An 18995-nucleotide genomic window follows, 5' to 3' on the forward strand; every position below is an offset into this window, starting at 1 on the left:
TTAATATAGGAAAAAACAGAAGTTGTTATAGATACAACTAGACAGAAGGAATTATTACCACATAAAAGTTATCTATACAAAAAACTCTGTAATTTCTAAGAACCCCCAAATTTTGATCATTCTAATTATGAAACTTTTTAGTTTTAATTTAATTAACCACTCGACACATAAATAACTCGAGCAGGATGGAGTGGGTGTTGACTAACTCTCTTCCAGTCACTGGAAGGGACCGGGGTTACTCTGCTGGAACACAGTCCTAACATCTCACCAAGCCTCTGGTGACTACAAGTGGTCAGTGAGCATAGCTTCCATGAGGACTCTAGCAGAGAAATTGAGACATCAAGAAAATACATTTAAAACACTCAAACGCTCACACCTGGTGATACCTCATCAAAAAAGCCAAAGCACAAAAAACTTTTACAAGTTACAATGATTTTAACAGCCACCTAAATATTTTCATTGTGCACTTAAAATCTAAAATCAGTAATCAGCCAGGGCATCATAGGAAATTAATGGTATTATAGGAAACTAACCATAGCAGATATGAGAGAACACTTCTTTTTTTAAAGCAACAGCATAAAAACTACAGGGGGTAGTTTTGTGAAATCCATCCACCTATTTGTCCTTTTTCTGCTCACAACATCATCAAAGCTTTGGTTATCTTGAGCTAAGGTGAGGTCACAAGCACTCTTAACCACCATGTGGTCCTTTATCAGCTACAATGGAGTTTTCACAAATTATTTCTCAGCTAATCATGGGCAATCGCAAAATCTGCTGAGAATTCACTGACCAAAACCATCACAGGAAGAAAACGGCTCTTGCCAAAACTTCCAGGTAAAATGTCTTAGTCCAGATTCTGTGCTCTCGCTTCAAGACATACTACAATTAGCAAACCTGTCCCTCTCTCACATCTTCTGCTGGCAAGCACAAATGGGTGAAGCTGTCTAGCCCCCTCCTGAGGGCAGGCTGGTGGCTGCAGCAGACTCCAGTTTATCCGTTTTAACCCTTTTCTTCACGAAGGCTTAGGGAATTAGGTTGGATGGTTTGTAAAGCTGTTTCTAGCTTTAAGGTTTTTCCTGATGGTGGTATTTATATAATTGTGATTAATTTCTTAAACCAAAAGTCTGATGAGAAGTCAAACAAGAATTCAATAGAGTAATATGGTGAAATTTACATTTGGTGCGATAGATGTTAAGAATAAAGTTAAGCATTCTTACCAACGAAAGCCTGGTTTGGGAAGAACCCTTGGAGAAGGAAATGGTAACCCACTCCAGTATTCTTGCCTGGAGAATCCCATGGACAAAGGAGCCTGGTGGGCTACAGTCCGTGGGGGTCGCAAAGAGTCAGACACGACTGAGTGAGTAACACACACACACACCAGTGAAAGCACCTATGGAACTGACGCTCCCATCTAGATACACAGCACAATCATCACCCAGCAGAGCTCTCCTGAGCCCACCTCCCCACCCCACCGACAACTGTAACTCTTGTGCTATCACAGATTAGTTTAGCTTTTTCTAGAACTTCAAGCAAAGGGAATCAGACAATAAGTACTTTTCATGATTCTTTAGCATCACGTTTTGTGTTATTGTGTATATTAATAATTTGCTCTTTTTCAGTGCTCAGGGTAATTCCACTGTGTGACTATATGGCAGTTCATCTACTTTCCTTTGATGGCCATTTGGGCTGTTTCCAACGGGGAGCTTGTGGTAAATAGAACTCTAAAACGGTTCTGCAAGATTGCCCCACATCCTAAGTTACACATCATTTATAACCCCCAGCATTGTCAATATGGTGGATTTTCACACTAATGATTAGGTTATGTCACATGGCACTGCTGACTTTAAGTAGGGAGATTATTGAGGTGGTGGTGGTGGTGTTTAGTTGCTAAGTCCTGTCCAACTCTTTTCAATCCCATGGGCTGTAGCCTGCCAGGCTCCTCTGTCCATGGGATTTCCCAGGCAAGAATACTGGAGTGGGTTGCCATTTCCTTCTCCAGGGGATCTTCCCGACCCAGGGATCGAACCCAGGTCTTCTGCAGTGGCAGGCAGATTCTTTACTACTGAGCCACCAGGGAAGTCCAGGGAAGATTACTGAGGCCTAATCATAATGCATTTTCTCCATGAGGCAGGAGCAGAAGTTAGAAGTCTCAAGTCCGAGAAGGATTCCATAAACCTTAGATGACATTAGGATGGAAGAAATCCAATATCAAGAAAGATGGATGACCTCTAGGCACAGAGAGTGGCATTCAGCTAACACCTAGCAAGGACACAGAATCTCAGTCCCATTGATCCAAGACCCTGAATTCTGCTAACAAGAATGAGCTGAAAGTGGATTTTCCCCCGAGAGCTTTCAGATGAGAACTCACTCTTGCTGACACCTTTGTTTTAGCCTGGTGATGCTCTGAGCAGAGAATCACACCGACACCGTGCTCAATTTCAGATCTATAGGATGGTGAGCTAATAATTGGGAGTTATTTATGGTAATCTGTTACTCAGAAAAAGAAACCTAATGAGGGGAAGGGGCGACTACGTACAAGTTGCTACCAGTACACATGTGCAAGTCTTTTCATAGACAGGAGTTTTCATTTCAGGTGGGTAAATACGTATGATGGAACTGGAGACTCGTGGATAAGTGTAAGAAACTGTCAATGTGTTTTCTAAGGCAGCTTTACACTCCCATGAGCCATGCATAAGAGATCTGGCTGTCCCACAGCCATACCAACATTTGACATTGTCAGTCTTTTAAATCTTAGCTGAAATTCTACATGTGTTAGCAGCCTTCCCTATACATGGGGCGTGCTCCTTGTTCATTTCCTTCTCTGTAGAGGCTTTATAACATTTACAGCTAATGATACCACACAAAGCCCTGTTTTGTGTACTCTGTCAGTGTCTCTTAGGGATTAGCTTTCTCTGCACTGGAGCACAAACACTGAAGGGTAGAGATCATGCCTTTATTTCTCCAAATCCACCATCATCTATCCTAGTGCTGCCTCTACAGACTAAATGGCCATATTTAAGTACTGACATTTCTTTTTCCTTAAAAAGGCAATTATATAGCAATATGAAAAAATGCTTTTGAACAGGCCACTTCATAGGGAGGAGCGAGTATGGCCTTGGAACTACACTTTAGTTTGACTCCATTGCTAGACACACAACCTTGAGCAACGTACTTAACCTCTCTGAGTCTTAGGTTTCCTATCTGTAAATGGGGAAAGTTGGGGGCCTACCCTGTGTTGTTCTTGTGACGAGTCTATAAATTGTATGGAAAGCAACTAGCCCAGAGTCAGACACGACTGAGCAACTGAACTCAACTAGCCCAGAGCCTGGCACAGGAAGCCATCAATTGATGGCAGCTATTATTAGCCCTTAGTTTGATATGATGCTCAGCAAAAAGAGAAACAATCTTTCTTTTATAACTTAGTATAAAGAATGGAAGAGAATACATAAAATGTAAGAGTTGGATTAGGTGGATGATATCATAGGGGATTTTAATTCCAATTTTTAAACGCTTAGTAACGTTTCCATAATTTTAAAACACAGTAAATTGTTGATAACTTCTAAAACTGGGTCAAGGATACATGGGGGTGGGGATTATAAATACTATTTTAAAAATTTCCATTATACAAACCTCAAAAACTAGAATTCACTGTACCAAAAAAAAAAAAAAAGCTAAATATTTAATTGACAAAGATTTCCTGATGCACCAAGACATTTTATTAATTCAAATGATTAAAAATGAGATAAACCCTGAAGGTGTCACAGTTAACAAGCTGCAGGGTGAATAAAGTTTAGGTTATTTATGATATTAAGTTGTCAGCCCATTAGCATTGTAATTCTATATTAAACCAAAATATCAGGTTTTGAAAACCTGATAAAATGTCATGGAATAGTTAATCTCTTTGTTAAATACATTTTTAATGCAATAAGGCATCAGTTGCATACATAGTATAAGTCAATAAAGTGAAAAGTAATAACACCCACTTGAACTAGCTGTTTTTATGAGGCACCTGTGTGCACAGAATTATGTCAGTTGGCTCTCTGGGCCTTCTTCCTCAAGAGGGAAGCCAGGGATAGCAAGAAGGCCTGAGAATATGCTGCCTGTGGCTGTCAGCCCGCTAACATTAACTAAAGATTTCACTGTTCTGATATGCAGGGTAGTCCATCTTCGATAAGGCCCAACTGTGCTAAGCTAGCTAGCAGCGAGTGCTATTTTGCTGGGTTATTTCCAATAAAAGGCTTATGCAAACAGCAGCGCATAAATGTCTATGATACGACTGCAGGAAATTATACCCACACAAAAGACAGCTGAGGAGAAGGACTAGAGAGTACAATCACTTCTAAATACGACTCTGCCAAGTTGCCACTTCATGGAATGAAATAATATACAAATAGCACACTGCATTTCCAGCTCAGCATCTGTGCTTCATCCAAGGACTTTAGAGGCTTTGACTACTGAATCTGATTCTTCCCAGTTAGTCCACACGTAAACCATTCCAAAGAGTCGCCCTTAAGAGGTGCATTTATTCTCTGAAGTCACTGAGTACTCACCCCTGGGTTACAAATGAAATTCCTAGGTGATCTGCTAACCAGAATGAATGAGAAACCCAGCCGTCTATCAGGATTTATAACTTTTATTCCTCAGGATTCTAAAAATGCCGAAGGCTCAGGGAGCAGATTAAAGACCACAAGAATTTGACTCACTGATTAATCCAGCCCTCTGAGATTGGCATTATTCCCTAGACGGCTCTGATGGGATAAACGACCATTTAGAATTATAAAATTGTGGGGCTTAAAAAACAAAACAAAACAAAAAACGTGAGGGCCATCTTGTGTTGGGACTCTCGAATTCTTCCATCTCAAATTCCCAACCTTGGATAACTTCTCAGTCTCCGGTTAGATCTTTTCAATTCATAACCTTAGTTAGAGCCATTTACATTGTAAGGAGAAAATTTCCCCAGCTGTTCTTAAGAGTTCAAAAAGCAACCAAAGGCCAAGACTAGACCATACTGTTTCTTTAAAAGGTTAGATGGGAATGAGATTCCAGGGACAAAATGGAAGAACTACACCCTTTGACCGTGATGGCTAATGGCCTTAAACACACCTTCTTATCATCTTCAAACCCTGGTAGGTTAACCAGACTTGCTCTTCTCACTCTACTATTCGCTCTACGTATTAACTTCTCCCAAATAGAGTCAAAAGAGAGTGACAGCCACACACACACCGAGGACTAGAAGAGCCTGGCTTGCTTTTCTCACTGGATCATAAAGGAACGCTACGCAGGTAACTGATAATAAGGACTTTTGTTTTTTCTTGACAGTCTGCTTTAACTAAGATCTGACTGAAAGTTTTCATTGGTTCACAAATTCGGCCATATACATACAGAAGAGACAAAAAAAAAAAGTCTCTTGGTGGAGGTACTATATTCTGAGGCAAATAGTAAATTATTCATCTATTCTACATTTCCACGGTCACGAGAGGGACTTGAGGAGCATGCGCTGCGTGTATGGAAGACCACACCTCACACAGCACAGCACAGTGCTGTAATTCTGCACCACAGCCAGTTCTGGTTCAGCTTCAAGGGTCCCCTGTTAAACGCTTTTAAATGAGGTGGATGATTTCTTCCTTCTCCCCTCACCCTGCTTTTTCTTTTCCTGCTTTCTCCTTAGTCACTCCTTCCTTTCATAATATTAAGATTACTTGCCCTGGTGAGCAAGAGGGTATGTCATAGTAGCCAGTCTAAGAGAAGAGGGGAAATATCATTAGAGGCAAAAAAAAAGTCATCTTTCCTTAAAGCCTCACAGTCTGCAGCAATAATTTATAACAAAGGAAAAACATGTTTGACACCTGCCCTGATGTCTTTCACTTCTTTCTCGCTCTTGTTTCGTTTGTAGCTGTGGATTAATTCATTTCATTCAACAAGAACTTATTCAGAACCGTGTCAGGTAAGGCACTAAGTCAGGCAGCGGGGACACAAAAATGGACAGGACAAAAAAAGCCCTGTCCTCTAGAGGCCCATCATCAATGAGGGCAAAGAGCTGCTGCTGCTAAGTCGCTTCAGTCGTGTCCGACTGTGCGACCCCCATAGACGGCAGCCCACCAGGCTCCCCCGTCCCTGGGATTCTCCAGGCAAGAACACTGGAGTGGGTTGCCATTTCCTTCTCCAACGCATGAAAGTGAAAAGTGAAAGTGAAGTCGCTCAGTCATGTCCAACTCTTAGTGACCCCATGGACTGCAGCCTACCAGGCTCCTCCGTTCATGGGATTTTCCAGGCAAGAGTACTGGAGTGGGGTGCCATTGCCTTCTTGGGAGGGCAAAGAGAGAAGTAAGCAAAATGTATATGATCAGAAATGCCTTCTCAAGATGGGCTGTTAGAAGACGAAGAGAGTCAATGCCTAACTTTGAATGGGGAGGGCCAGGGAAGGCTTTAGAGGAGAGTAGGACAAGCAGGACTCTATCTAGTGTGTGAGGAAGGGAAGAAAAAGGTATAACAGCAGGGGAGCATGACAGCACATTTCTTACTCGAGATCCAATGAAATCCGCGTGATCACAGCTGAAAGGTATTAATGCCCAAAAGAAGGTGGTGGGAAAAGAGGCTGCAGAAGTGGGCACAGATGAGGCTAGGATGAGCCCTGTCTGCAGAGCTGAGGAGGCTGAAATCCATCCTGTGGGGAATGAGGAACCCATGAAAGGTTCTGAGCAGTTGAAGAGATGATTGTTTTTCTAAAAGAGAAAGATTTCCATAGGGAGAAGCTTCAAGAAATGATACTACATGGGGAATAGTCAGAAAATTGTAGCAATAAATCAGTGAGGAATGATAAGACTACACATAAAGATACCTACATGTGTAGTAGGTATGTCTAATAACACAGCCTAAAAATAAACCCCCATACATGGTAGAAAGGTTTCTGACACAGGTGCCAAGAGTCAACGGGGCCTTCATATTTCAACAAATGTTTCTGGGAAAACTGGATATCCACATGCAAAAAATAATGATGGTGGACTCTACTTTGAAACGTGAAAGTCACTCAGTTGTGTCTGACTCTTTGCAACCCCATGGACTACACAGTGTATGGAAATCTCTAGGCCAGAATACTAGAGTGGGTAGCCTTTCCCTTGTAGAGGGGATCCTCCCAACCCAGGGATCGAACTCAGGTCTCCTGCATTGCAGGCGCTTCTTTACCAGTTGAGCCACAAGGGAAGCCTGAGAATACTGGAGTGGGTAAGCCTATCCCTTCTCCAGGGGATCTTCCCAACCCAGGAATCGAACCAAGGTCTCCTGCATTGCAGGCGGACTCTTTACCAATTGAGCTATCAGGGAAGCCATGTTTACCTTACATATACAAAAATTAACTCAAAGTAGATCAAAGACCTAAACATAACAGCTAAAACTATAAAATTCTTACCAAAAAACAGGGAGGGGGGGAAGTTTCATGACACTGGATTTGGTAATGATTTCTTAGATATGACATCAAAAGCATACAAAACAAGAGGAAAAAATAGGTAAGTTGGCCTTTATTAAAATAAAAAACTTTTGAGCATCCAAGGATACTATCAACAGAATGAAAAGGCAACCTATGGAATAGGGGAAAACATTTGCAAATCATATTTATTTGATAAGGGATTGATACCCAGTATAAAGAACTCCTGTAATACAAACAAAAACCCAAACAATTTGATATAAAAAAAATAATAAAAGAAATTTAAAAGACACTTCTCCAAAGATATACAAATAGCCAAAAAGCACATGAAAAGATGCTCAAACACCACTGGTCATTATGGAAATACAAACTAAAACTACAAGGAGATACCACTTTACACCCATTTAAATGGTCATTATCAAAAAAACTATGAAATAAATATTGGCATGAAGAAATAATGGAGAAAATGGAACCCATGTGCACTGCTGGTGGCAGGTAAACTGGAAAACGGTTATGTGATTCCTCCAAAAAAACTAAGCACAGAATGACCATGTAACTCAGCAATTCCACTTCTGGGTAAGAACCTGAAAGAACTGAAAGCAGAGACTTGAACAAATATTTGTACTTCTATGTTCTTAACAACATTATTCACAATAGCCAAAAGGTGGAAGTAACCCAAATGTTTACTGACAGATGAATGGATAAATAAAATGTGGGGTGTGTATGTATATACATACATACAAACAATGGAGTATTTTTCAGCTATAAAAAGGAAATTTTGACCTATGCTACAAGATGGATGAGTCCTGAAGACATCCTAAGTGCTATAAGTAAGTCACAAAAAAGATTAGAACCTCTTATATGAGCTTTCTAGACCAGTCCAATTCATAGAGGCAGAAAGTACAATGGTAGTTGCCAGGAAATGGGGAGGGGTGGGGTAAGGAATGGGGAGTTAGTGTTCAGTAGGTATAGCCTTTCAATTGTGGAAGATGAAAAAGTTCTGAAGATGGATATTGGTGATGGTTTTATGACAATGTGCATGTACTTAACGCCACAGACATGGACACTTAAACATGGGTACAACAGTAACTTTAGTATGTATATTTGAAAATTCTAATATAGTCATATTTTAGTTAGGCAAGGTAAAAAATGTCCTTGTATTCAGAGTTTTGCTTATATCTCCTACATTGTTATTACTGCCTCAGTGAAAGAGTGTTCTTTGCCAGCCACCAAATCATCGTCACCTTTAGGCCTGGTGAAGCCATCTGCTGTGTGCCCAAGGTTTCAAGTGGTTTGTGTTAGTTTATTAGTAGTCCATTGGTGGCTCAGAGGTTAAAGCGCCTGCCTGCAATGTGGGAGACCTGGGTTCAATCCGTGGGTTGGGAAGATCCCCTGCAGAAGGAAATGGCAACCCACTCCAGTATTCTTGCCTGGAGAATCCCATGGACAGAGGAGCCTGGCGGGCTACAGTCTATGGGGTCGCAATGATTCGGACAAGACTGAGCGACTTCACTTTCACTTTAAGTAAAATTACCCCCAAACTTAGGAGTACTTTCTGCCACACCTACAAAACAGAAGATAAAACCACACATCAACTAAGCAAGAGAAGCTCAACGAAAAGGTCGGAGGACAATTTATTCATCGTCTCAGAAGTAGGAGAACCCGGAACAGGTTGGGTGTCTAAGATCCTCCCTAAGCGGGCCATGGACAGCACACACAGGTGACTCTCGGTCATCCAAGCTAAGAGGGTTCCTAATTTATTTCTGTTTTCCTGTGGAATAGAGTAATTGATATGCGCTAACTGAAAGGCAAAAACACTGGGACACGAACTGAGACGGAGTCTCTCAAGGCTGGACCTTGGTAGGGAATCTGTGAGGCTTAGCAAATGTACATGTGTGCTCTAGTCGCCCTTCTCCCCTGGCTCGGCAGACACTGCTAATGAATCATCTCTGAGCCTGAGTGCACGCCTCTCCCTTCTTCTGACCCAGCACCCCCAGGCAGTCGCTATAATGGATAGGAATTGGCACCAGAGAAGGAGCCGTGCTTGCCGTCCCAGTACCGGGGTACTCGTGCTTAATGATCCCAAAGTGTGCAGGCATCGGGCCAGCCCGGTGTTTTTGTATGTGGCGTCCCACTGGTTCCTCCGAATACCATACGAGAGTGGCTTCATCTTCCCCTTTGAGAGATGAAAAAACTGAGGCTTGGTGAGGGGTTAAATAACTTATTGAGGGTTACACAATTGAAACATTGCAAAACACCAGTTATTAATATTTAGTAGGTACAAATTATATGCCAGCCACTCTGACATGTATTATCTCTTTAATCCTTTCTATAGCCCTGTAACATAGGTATTAATTTATCCCTATTTTACAACTAAGGAAAATGAGGCTTAGAGAGAGGTTTGGTAACCTAGTATCAGTCAGATTAGTAAGAACAGAATTTAACCTCAGACCAGATGAATCCCACATCCCCTGTTTTTCCTCTCTGATGCTTCTGGAAATAAATCTTAATGCTTAAGTTACACTATGCCAAGGCATTATTAGGGGTACAGAGACAACCACTTAATAAGTTTACAGTATAAAAAAGGAAAAAGCGACTATGCAAATCACTATAACTGCCATTCATCTATTCCTCAACTAATCATTGAGGTCCTTATATCTGCAGGCACTGTGCATATAGTGGTGAAAGTGATAAAAATCCTTGTCCTCCTGACCTTAACAATCTAGAAAAGGCCAATAAACAAGATAAATGAGTAAAAAGATACCACATGTGAGCTAGTGCTAAGTGCTAAGGAGGAAAAAGAATGGAGAGGGACGAGAAAAGAAGGCAAATTGAGGGCATTTCAGCGAGGGCAGCAAGGACCCTCCCGCTAGATCTTCAGACATGTAGCATGCTCCATCACTGGGACAGCCAACACCACCCCCTCACCTTTCCAAACAGCCATAGGGTCTCTGGCCCTCCTGAGAGCTGTGGATACATGTTTGCCAAAAAGTTTGTTTCGGTTTTTCTGTAAGATATTCAGGAAAACCCAAATGAACTTTTGGGCCAACCCCATTATTGTCTTACCATTTTTCTTCAAGCCTGGTATAATTCAGCTTCTGCCAGAAACTGAATTTTGTACTTTTTTCAAAACTTGGCTTTAATGACACTGCACAAACATGCTTCCTACTTCACCTCCCTGATATGTTGAGTCTACTTCTCTGCCACCAAGCCAAACAAGCAAGCAAACAAAAATACCCAAAAAACCCTATGGCTGTTGTTTGAATAACAATCCTGGTTTTGCTTCTGGCTATAAAGGCACTCCACTGATAACGCAGCTCCTGGGATCACATCAGTAAGACTGGGACGCAATGGATACTTCCAGCCTCAGGACCTCACTCAGCTCCAGTGCCCAGCTTGCAGCCCACCGTCGATCTCTCTCCCAGATGTGAGGACCCCTCACCTCTCTGAGGAAACTCCTCTTCCTCTGTCTGCTGCTTTTCAGTTTCTGTCCCCTAGTAAGTTTTCTGTAACTATCCCATCTCTGTCTTCAAGCCCAATCAATTTCCAACATCTACGTTTACAGTTTCTCTTGATCACATCTCCTTCTTTCCAGTTCCTCCCCAAGAGTCAGAACTTCCTCATCTCTAAAGTAGGCTTCCCCGGGAACATCTCCAGGTATTTTCCCTTTCTCCACTTACCCTAGGATCAGCATCAAATGTTGGTGCTATGGTCCCTTCATGGTGAACTTGAAGGCAGAAAGCACTGTATACTAAGATCCTCAATTCATTGAGGACTAAGTGTGGTGATGATAACCTATCACAGTTCTTAACATGCAGTACGGACTCAAAAATAAAAATGTCATTTTTCTTTCCTTTTCTTTTATTTCTTATTCTCTGTGAAATCAAATAAGGATCTGACATTCGGAGGCTTGTGCAATCTACCTGGTTTTCCACATTTTCTGAGCAAATATTCCTCCAGCTCTGTGTTCTCAGTTCTGGTCAAGCTGGAGTACTCAGTGCTATTAGACCTGACAATCATTCATGCATCTTGTCCCTTTCTGTTGAGAGTGAAGTGTCCCTTGCCATTCTCTGCCTATGTAAATCTTACCGATCCTCCAAAGGTTATTATCAATGGCCACCTCCTCCTGAAGTCACCCCTAAGCCCTTCATACAAAAGACCCTTTGCTATCTCTGTCCCAAGAAATCACCAACTACTCTGACAGCACCTTTCAGTCAATCGAGAAACATGTATCGATCATTTGGTATGTGCCAGAAACTGAGGACACAAATGTAAAACACTACTATATTCTTTGTATATCCTGGTTATTAATGTTTATGTACTTAATTTACCCTAAGTATATTATAAAGTTGAAAGAGGCCCAGCACTATGATTATAAGTTCTTTGATGTCAGAGTCTGTGTATTACTCATCTTTGTATTCTCTACAGCACTTATTATGATACCTTGGTTCATAATATAAGCTTAAATTGTTAAATTTGATAGCAACCATAACAATTTTGCAGTACTTAAAAAAAAAACACCACATTTTATTCCAGAGACAATTAAGGCGTTTATAGCGAAAAATTAAGTATTACTAAAACACAAGAGAAATTACTACTATTTATAAAATTTTAGATGAAGAAATAAGTACTACATAGCATTAGGTGCATAACAGTTTACTACGATTTAAATACAAAGCTAGGATAGAATGCTGTCTCAGACTATGCTCAAACTTCAAAGTCTATAGAACATGTCAAAGAAACAAATAAATAATGATAAGATAAACTCAGTAGACCCCTCAATCCTGTACTTTCATTGCATGCTTCCGTATTTTGTGTTGAGTGGAGACCTGCCATTAAAAGTCTTATGACTGGGATAAACTATGCCATATGTAAATGAGAAATTAAAATGCCAGAATAAAGAACAAATTCACTGCACCGCGTCCCTGATTCAGGTGTTAAACTCAAGACTTATTAGTCAGAGGGATGAGCCAAATATAACGTGTGAGGAAAATCTGACAGAAGACATGTACTCTAAGTCGTCTCTTCATATTCAACACCTCCACCAAGAAAGAATTAGAACCGCAGCCCTCTAATATCTAAACCAAAAGCAAATAGAAGTCAATTCTCCAGCAGCTTAGATGTTGTAAATATATGAATACACACGCAGAGAGTGGAAATAAATCTTAACATTTCAAAAATATTTCTTGGCCCTAATACTTCCAAGTAGGTAGAGTTTAATGAGGATTAAGGGCCTATTGACGCTTGGTGCTGAGGTAGATGCCATACCTAATCATTTGCTTTAAACAGGATAATGAGGAAAAAAATTAATAGCTTAAATGTTCAGCTTGAGAGTTAAGTATCACAAGCACCATTATATCACCAACTAAGAAAATGAACGAAAAGTACACTAGCTCCTGTCTCCCACTTTTAAGATACAAAAGGCTATCAATTTGTTTCCATAAAAACATAACCAATATCACTTACTTTGATAGAAAAATGTATTCCTTAGATGCTCCTGGCTAAAAAATGATTAACAACTACAAACATTTACAAAGAGCCTAACAAAAGTGAAACAAATCACTGTAATTATTGAAACATGAACTGGTGAATAGATATTCTACTGGGAAAAGCCATACTATCTGAGTTCATATGATAGATAATGATAAAACATGATAATGATAGATAGATAAAACAGTATGTTACATAAAAGGTGAACTTCAAAGCTAACCCCATTGCTTGCTGACATGACAATATGCTGTAACAGAAAAGATGAAGAAATGATAAAAATCATGGGAAATGATCTCGTTTTAGAGTAAAAAGGTTAGGATATGGCAAATAGTGAATATGGTGATGAAACACTGCAGTCCAATTTGAGTCTTAATGTAGTAAAACATACAAAGTTAAATTAAAAAAAAATTCCGTACACACAGCAGATACTAAGAAGTAATTACAGCAAAAGAAATTAGCCAGCACTTAAATATCAAAGCTTCAAATAAAATGATTTTAAGAACAGCTAAACTTTATTAAGTGCTTAGTAAGTGCTAAGCCTGGTGCTAAGCCCTTTACACACATTATCTCATTTAATAACAACCCTAAGAATGAGACATTTATCTTTTCCCCATTTTAAAGTTTAAGTGTCAGAGCTTGGATTCACACCCAGAATCTGACTTGGTTCTTTACCTATGACAGCAATATATATTGTATTAACATGGTTCTTTAACCATACAGTAATATATACTGTATTAATTTTCATGCAAATTTAATGATCAAACACATACACAGGATAATTAACATGCCCAGTCCTATTGTAATATGGGTGTACTCATATGCATTGCTCTAATCTATGCATGTTAAAAGTACTTCTATATGGAGAAGAGGAGAGAAGCAAAGTACTGACAATTGGGTCTTGACATGGAAAAAAGAAACGTCACTCTTTGTGCAGTTCCTTGAATTACAGCCCTGATGGCTGGGATGCCGCGGAAGAGTGGTACATCCTGCAAGGCAAACCATGGTCTCTCCATGCACTGAACATGCAACTTTAATAGGCTTATACCAGCTAAGACAGTGGGCAGCAAATGTGGTATAAGGGAAAGCCTGAGAAGGCTCCCTTAATTTCTGCCTCAATCTAAAAGAAACTATTTCTTTTTTATCTTTAAGAAAACGAAGTGGTGAGCAAGCAGAGAATGCATTCTTATATATATGGTACCATCATTTTTAGAAAAAAGCCATATTTATGCCTCTTATTTTTTAAATCACAAGGTAGGCCTACAGTTTCTGCCACTAATTTCAGCATTTTCCTTTGGTTCTTTAAAAAAAAAAAAACCAAAGGTCAGTCAAATTCTTATTTGACTCAATTACACATGTGTCTACCCAGGATTAGCTAAAGGTTTGAAAATTTTTAATAGTTTATTAAAAATAATATAAAGATACACCTACATATCTACCTAGAAGTCAAACTGAACAACCCTAACAACTGAATCAAAATTTATTTGTTGACATTTTTAAATGGAATAAGGCAAAGGCAAAGTATACATCCCTCTGGCTCAAGATAAAATATGTTCCTAAAATGTATATAAAATACTTTTCACCTATCAAACATGACTTTCCTATTAAATCATATGATTTAATATGCTTCCATGAGAAAGAAAAACCACACTGATGGGGTGAGCTAAAAATCTGTAGAAATCTGACCACATGCCTAAGTCTGTATTCCAACATGGCCTGAAAGCCATCAAGCTGAGTTCCATCGGTTGAAGTCGATTACTAGGAAAAGTCAGAAGCAATCAACAATGATCAGAACATGGCAGGAAAACAACAGGTGCTGACTCTGCTCCATTTTAACCAACAAACTCACAAAGCAGAGCCACCCAGACATAAATCATACTTCTCTCTTCCCTCAACAGAGCCCATTAATTAGGATCAGGATTGCATAATCAAGATGTACAAATTATATTTTAAAATGCATCATAAGAAAATTTAAGAGAAAATTAAAAATATTTCATGGAGGTATCATACGAGTATAGCTGCGACACTTACTAAAGGGTTTTCTTAGGTTCAACTAAATATTCACACTCAGAACCATCAAAGCAACATCTGGCCCCAGTCTCCTGAGAAGGAGGTTACAGGACAGAACAGGGCTTGCCCAGCCAGGGAGCTTTAGACCAGGGGTTGGTGGGGGTTGGTTCAACTCACTTCTACACGGGAGGGGTGTATGAGCTGTTCTTTTAGATGCGTCCTGCTCCACAGAAACCAGTATCTCTTTTAACAAGTTCACAGGCAAAGCTTCCAAAGTCCCGGTGAGGGAAATACTCCCAGGGAAATATCAGAGCTAGGGCTCCCCCATCTGGTATTGATATTTCATTTTTCCTCCTATCCAAGATACATTTAACTAATCAGGGGTCATTTTTAGTGAATATAATGTTACCTAGATTCACAGCTGATATAGTCTTATCAGACTGCCAAAGGAACAGATACAGCACTAACAAAAAGTTAGAAATGCCACCCTTGTACTTCCTTGGTGGCCCAGTGGTTAAGAATCTGCCTGCCAGTGCAGGGGACAAAGGTTTGATCCCTGGTCTGGGAAGATCATCCCACATGCTGCAGAGCAACTAGGCCCATGTACCACAACCACTGAGCCCCTATGCCTAGAGCCCATGCTCCAGAGCAAGAGAAGCCCCTGCTGGGACAGGCCTGCACACCGCAACCAGAGAGTAGTTCCCACTCACAGCAACTAAAGAAAAGGCTGCGCAGCAGTGAAGACTCAGCAAAGCCAAAAACAAATAATAAAGTTGGATATTTTTTTAAAATGCCAACCTGAAGTATCTCAACTATATCAATAACTATTAATCAATATAAAAAACATAACCCAAAATAAAAATGCGCAAAATATATCATAGGCAGTTCAAAAGAACCAAAATGACCAATGTATAATCTCAATAGTAATCAGAGAATATATATTAAAAGTAAAATGGAATATCATTCCACACCCTTAACACTGTCAAAAATTTAATCTTAAATCACATATCCTTCAAACTATTACTACCCTCCTAGTAATACCCCAGAGAAATTCTCACATTTATACAAGTGGACATTCACAAAAACATTTGCTGCTGGAATATTTACAGTTGTAAAACACTGGAAACAACCTAACCATTCATCAAGAGGAAAATGGGCAGTTTGTGACATGTCATATAATGGAATACAGTACACTGAACTGACCAGCAAATACATGGACGTGATCTCAAAGCAACATAATGTTACAGGAAAAAAAGCAAGTTGCAAAACAAAACGGGCAGTTTCGTATGTTTAATCAAGTTAAAATATTTTATATTGGAGGATAGGTGATTAACAATCAGGTACATAGCAAGGTGGTTTCAGGTACACAGCAAAGTGATTCAGTTATACATATACATGTATCTTTCTTTCCCCTCTGCCTTGGAGCTGGCAGGATCTTAGTTCCCCGACCAACTGAATTTGGGCCCTTGGCAGTGAGAGCACAGAGTCCTAACCACTGGAACACCAGGGAGGCCTTTCTCATCAAGTTTAAAATATACAAAATGACATCAAATATTATAAACAATTAAATACACAAAGAGTAAAAGTAAAAGCAAAAATAAAAAGCATAGGTACAATAAAGAACAAATTCTGAATGGAGTTATCTCTGAGAAAAGAAAGAGAATGCGATAAATAACCCAAAGAGTTCAAAACAAGTGTTTTTTATACCTGGTCGGAGAAGGCACTGGCGACCCACTCCAGTACTCTCGCCTGGAAACTCCCATGGACGGAGGAGCCTGGTGGGCTGCAGTCCATGGGGTCGCTAAGAGTCAGACGCGACTGAGCGACTTCACTTTCACTTTTCACTTTCATGCATTGGAGAAGGAAATAGCAATCCACTCCAGTGTTCTTGCCTGGAGAATCCCAGGGACGGGGGAGCCTGGTGGGCTGCCGTCTGTGGGGTCGCACAGAGTCGAACACGACTGACGTGACTTAGCAGCAGCAAAGAAGAATAAACTTTCAAAGTCCAGATTTTATCTTTGCAGTTTTCGATCAGAATGCACTATACAGATACTGGTTCTTTTTAAGACTGTCATTCTACTTGTAATTCTATTTCTTGAACTGAATTTCTCTGTTTCAAACATCTACCAATTGACTTTTGGATGTCAGGACTTCGGTCCAATTGGGACGTGGCATCCACTGTTTTAAACCAAGACTTCGCCTCTCTTCCTCTGGTCTCTCCATTTCCCCCCTAAATTCACCCTGGGCACCAGAAACAAAGCAATCAGCATACAATGTCACTTTGGTAATCTCACTCATCAGATCCCGAGATGTCAATCTCTGATGGCAGCCACTGCCTGGAGAATGAAAGGAAAAGGCTTTTAATCCAGCATTTAAAGGTCTCAAAGCGGGCCTTCTCCTCCTCCCCCATACAAAGGGCTCTCTGGCTTTGCTTGTTCCCTTTTCTTCCTCTTCCTTCAAGCTGTGTGTCTTGCTGAGACTGCTACATGTTCATCACCTCTCTTCTAGTATCTAAATCTTAGTTCTGTTTCAAGACTGGTCACAAGTTTTATCTCCCCACCCCCATTAAGCCCCGTCCCCCCCAATCAATGGGTCCTAATTTGGATTCATTCATCCATTCAAATACTGATTGGATGTCGGCATGTGGCAGGAGACATATCCCTGGGGGCACTGGTGGGATGCCTATGTATACTACAGTGAATTAAACCCCCTTGGTCTTTTTGTTAATGTCTGTACATCAATCTTGACTATGCTATAAGCTTCTTAAAGGAACGGATTCATTTTCCCCCCATACAGGAGCTAACATGGTACTCTGCAGTGGTCAGAGTTCAATAAAGATTCTCTGGTTAAATTAATTTTGAAATGAAAAGGTTATATGATCTAATTTTTTGACCAAAAACAATTAATGCTTATCATTGAAGTTTTGAATAATGACAACATTTTCTTGAGAAGTATATTTCTACCCAACAAGATTAATGGACTTGGAGTCAGAAGGTCTTGTTTTAATTTAGGCTCCACTATATTACCTCTGGCCATAATTCTCTCTCTCTCTCATTAGTCTCCATAAAATGAAAATATTCACACCTGTCTGAAGTGTTATGAAGGATGAGTAAATTAGAAAAGACATGTCATTATGTAAGGAAGAGTCTAGGCTTCCTAGGTGGTGCTAGTGGTAAAGAACTCACCTGCCAATGCAGGAGACACAGGAGACAAGGGTTCAATCCCAGGGTTGGGAAGATCCCCTGGAAGAGGGCATGGCAACCCATTCCAGTATTCTTGTCTGGAGAATCCCATGGACAGAGGAGCCTGGTGGGCTATAGTCCAAAGAGTCGCAAGAAGTTGGAAAGGACTGAGCACACATAGTTGATTTACAATATCATATTAGTTTTGGGTGTGCAACACAGTGATCCAATATTTTTATAGCTTATACTATAAAATAATAGCTATATTCCTTGTGCTGTATTAATATATGCTTGTTGCTTATTTTCTACACTGCTGCTACTGCTAAGTCGCTTCAGTCGTGTCTGACTCTGTGCGACCCCATAGACGGCAGCTCACCAGGCTCCCCCGTCCCTGGGATTCTCCAGGCAAGAACACTGGAGTGGGTTGCCATTTCCTTCTCCAATGCATGAAAGTGAAAAGTGAAAGTGAAGTTGCTCAGTTGTGTCCGACTCCAAGCAACCCCATGGACTGCAGCCCACCAGGCTCCTCCGTCCATGGGATTTTCCAGACAAGAGTACTGGCGTGGGGTGCCACTGTAGTTTGTATTTCTTAATCCCATACCCCTATCTTGCCCCTCCCCCGTTTCCTTGTCACACTGGTAACCTGTGGTTTGTTCTCTATGTGAGACGGTTTCTTATTTGCTATCTTCACTTGCTTCTTTTACTTTTTAGATTGAAATGACAGCATGCACACATGCAAGAAAGAGTCTAGTGTTTATCACTTAGTTCAATAACTATCAGGCTATTCTTAACAGATGCCAACACCTCCCACAAAAAGTGTTTATAAAGATTCACTCCCTTTCTGCCAGGTGAGAGAGATGACATCTTTGACCAACATATGAAAGAAAAGAGGACCT

General features: G+C 40.4%; 1 protein-coding gene across 19 annotated transcripts in view; it reads right to left on the bottom strand.

Moving 5' to 3' along the window:
- Nucleotides 1-18995, bottom strand: part of NCOA2 (nuclear receptor coactivator 2) — a 285913-nt gene that overhangs the window by 131704 nt on the left and 135214 nt on the right. Inside the window, exon 1 of one of the 19 annotated variants that reach the window (XM_055546234.1) lies at nucleotides 6522-6609. The exons of the other annotated variants lie outside the window; for them this stretch is intronic. The gene's annotated coding sequence lies outside the window, so the exon portion shown is untranslated. Of the gene's footprint in view, nucleotides 1-6521; nucleotides 6610-18995 lie in introns of those variants that run through there. 19 annotated transcript variants of the gene reach the window in all.

The sequence above is a fragment of the Bubalus kerabau genome, chromosome 14 (genome assembly GCF_029407905.1).
Source record: "Bubalus kerabau isolate K-KA32 ecotype Philippines breed swamp buffalo chromosome 14, PCC_UOA_SB_1v2, whole genome shotgun sequence".
NCBI lineage: Eukaryota > Metazoa > Chordata > Mammalia > Artiodactyla > Bovidae > Bubalus > Bubalus kerabau.